This window comes from Procambarus clarkii, unplaced genomic scaffold (genome assembly GCF_040958095.1).
Source record: "Procambarus clarkii isolate CNS0578487 unplaced genomic scaffold, FALCON_Pclarkii_2.0 HiC_scaffold_96, whole genome shotgun sequence".
NCBI classification, from domain to species: Eukaryota; Metazoa; Arthropoda; class Malacostraca; order Decapoda; family Cambaridae; genus Procambarus; species Procambarus clarkii.
Window position 1 is genome coordinate 5,182,812 of NW_027189129.1, and position 3,557 is coordinate 5,186,368.

A 3,557-nucleotide genomic window follows, 5' to 3' on the forward strand; every position below is an offset into this window, starting at 1 on the left:
CAAGTCTATGTGGGTGGGGACGAGGACAGGTTGACGAGTTTAGCAGTTACCAGGGAAGATGTTCTTAAACAAATAGTAAAACTCAAACCAAACAAATCCCCAGGGCCGGATGAAGTGTTTGCCAGGGTGCTTAAAGAATGCAAAGAGGAGCTTTGTGACCCACTGTCAACCATATTTAATAAATCAATAGAGTCAGGCAGAGTGCCAGAGTTTTGGAAAGTTGCTAATGTGATACCAGTTTTTAAGAAAGGAGATAGATCACTTGCGTCTAACTATCGACCAATTAGCCTAACGTCTATTGTGGGAAAGTTACTCGAATCTATAATAGCAAATAAAATTCGTCTTCATCTTGAAAAACATAAATTAATAATTGAGTCTCAACATGGTTTTATAAATGGCCGTTCATGTTTAACAAATTTGTTATCTTTTTATTCTAGCATTGTTGAGGCAGTTGATAGTGGTAAGAATTGCGATGTTGTATACCTTGACTTTAGCAAAGCTTTTGATACAGTGCCACATGAAAGACTGATTAAAAAGATAGAGTCTCATGGTATTGGGGGTGCTATATTAAGCTGGATTAGGGCATGGCTATACCAAAGGAAACAGAGAGTTAGTATAAATGGAATCAAGTCAGAGTGGGAAAATGTTGTAAGCGGAGTGCCTCAAGGCTCTGTCCTGGGACCTCTGTTGTTTATAATATATATAAATGATTTAGATTCAGGTTTGAGTAGCAACATTTGCAAATTTGCCGATGATACGAAAATCGGTAGGGAAATTAATTCGGAGGAGGACTCACTATCACTTCAAGTTGATCTAGATAGGGTTTTGAAATGGTCAAAGGATTGGCAGATGCAGTTTAATGCTGATAAATGTAAAGTTCTGAGGTTAGGTAATGATGATAGAGTTACAAGATACGAGCTAGATGGTGTTGTGATTGCGAAGTCGGATTGCGAAAGGGATCTGGGAGTTATGATTAGTAAGAATTTAAAACAAAAGGATCAGTGCATAAATGTTCGTAATAAGGCAAATCGGACACTTGGATTTATTAATCGCAGCGTTAGTAACAAGACACCTGGTGTGGTTCTCAAGCTATATCTTGCTCTAGTTAGGCCCCATTTAGATTATGCAGTTCAGTTTTGGTCGCCATATTATAGAATGGATATAAATTCACTTGAACGTGTCCAGCGTAGGATGACTAAGTTAATTCCCCAAATTAGAAATCTTTCATATGAAGAAAGATTAACAAAGCTTAAGTTGCATTCACTGGAAAGGCGAAGAGTTAGGGGCGACATGATAGAGGTTTACAAGTGGGTGAATGGACATAACAAGGGGGATATTAATAGGGTATTAAAAGTATCAACACAGGACAGAACACGAAATAATGGGTATAAATTGGATAAGTTTAGATTTAGGAAAGACTTGGGTAAATACTGGTTCAGTAACAGGGTTGTTGATTTGTGGAACCAATTGCCGCGTAACGTGGTGGAGGTGGGGTCCCTCGATTGTTTCAAGCGCGGGTTGGACAAGTATATGAGTGGGATTGGGTGGTTATAGAATAGGAGCTGCCTCGAATGGGCCAATAGGCCTTCTGCAGTTACCTTTGTTCTTATGTTCTTATGTTATGTTCTTATGTGTTGTGATTGCGAAGTCGGATTGCGAAAGGGATCTGGGAGTTATGATTAGTAAGAATTTAAAACAAAAGGATCAATGCATAAATGTTCGTAATAAGGCAAATCGGACACTTGGATTTATTAATCGCAGCGTTAGTAACAAGACACCTGGTGTGGTTCTCAATATCTTGCTCTAGTTAGGCCCCATTTAGATTATGCAGTTCAGTTTTGGTCGCCATATTATAGAATGGATATAAATTCACTTGAACGTGTCCAGCGTAGGATGACTAAGTTAATTCCCCAAATTAGAAATCTTTCATATGAAGAAAGATTAACAAAGCTTAAGTTGCATTCACTGGAAAGGCGAAGAGTTAGGGGTGACATGATAGAGGTTTACAAGTGGATGAATGGACATAACCGGGGGGATATTAATAGGGTATTAAAAGTATCAACACAGGACAGAACACGAAACAATGGATATAAATTGGATAAGTTTAGATTTAGGAAAGACTTGGGTAAATACTGGTTCAGTAACAGGGTTGTTGATTTGTGGAACCAATTGCCGCGTAACATTGTGGAGGTGGGGTCCCTCGATTGTTTCAAGCACGGGTTGGACAAGTATATGAGTGGGATTGGGTGGTTATAGAATAGGAGCTGCCTCGTATGGGCCAATAGGCCTTCTGCAGTTACCTTTGTTCTTATGTTCTTATGTTCTTATCCTTACCACTATCAACTGCCTCAACTATGCTGGAATAAAAAGTTAGCAAATTTTTCAAAATATCCCAAACATCCCAATTTCGAGGCCTGAGCCATATTTTGGAGATAAATTCTGGCTCTATGCACGTATTCGCAGACTGAAATTACGACTTTTTATACCCAACATATGCTAAGTCCTGAAAGTGCCAGTTAGTCACATTTTGCACAAACTCCCCTGCAGTTTTCGAAATATCCCAAATATCCCAATTTCGAGGCCTGAGCCATATTTTGGAGCCAAATTCTGGCTCTCTGCACGTATTCGGTGCTTGAATTTACGATTTTTTATACCCAATATATGCCAAGAACTGAAAGCGGTAGTGAGTCACATTTTGCACAAACTCCACTGCAGTTTTCAAAATATCCCATACATCCCAATTTCGAGGCCTGAGCCATATTTTGGAGCCAAATTCTGGCTCTATGCACGTATTTGCAGTTTGAAATTGCGACTTTTTATACCCAACATATGCCAAGTACTGAAAGCAGCAGTGAGTCACATTTTGCACAAACTCCCTTGCAGTTTTCAAAATATCCCAAATATCCCAATTTCCATTCCTTAGCCATGTTTTGGAGACAAATTCTGGCTCTCTGCATGTATTCGCAGTTTGAAATTGCGACTTTTTTATATCCAACATATGCCAAGTACTGAAAGCGGCGCTGGTCACATTTGTCCCAAACCTCCCTGTAGTTTTCAAAATATCCCAAACATCCCAATATCGAGGCCTGAGCCATATTTTGGAGCCAACGTCTGGCTCTCTGCCCGTATTCATATTTTGATATTACGACTTTTTATACCCAACATATGCCAAGTACTGAAAGTGGCAGTTAGTCACATTTTGCACAAACTCCGCTGCAGTTTTCAAAATATCCCAAACATCCCATTATCGAGGCCTGAGCCATATTTTAGAGCCAAATTCTGGCTCTCTAAACGTATTCGCTGTTTGATATTGCGATTTTTATACCCAACATATACCAAGTACTGAAAGCTGCAGTGAGTCACATTTTGCACAAACTCCCCTGCAGTTTTCGAAATATCCCAATTTCGAGGCCTGAGGCATAATTTAGAGCCAAATTCTGGCTCTCTAAACGTATTCGCAGTTTGATATTACGATTTTTATACCCAACATATGCCAAGTACTGAAAGTGGCAGTTAGTCACATTTTGCACAAACTCCGCTGCAGTTTTCAAAATATC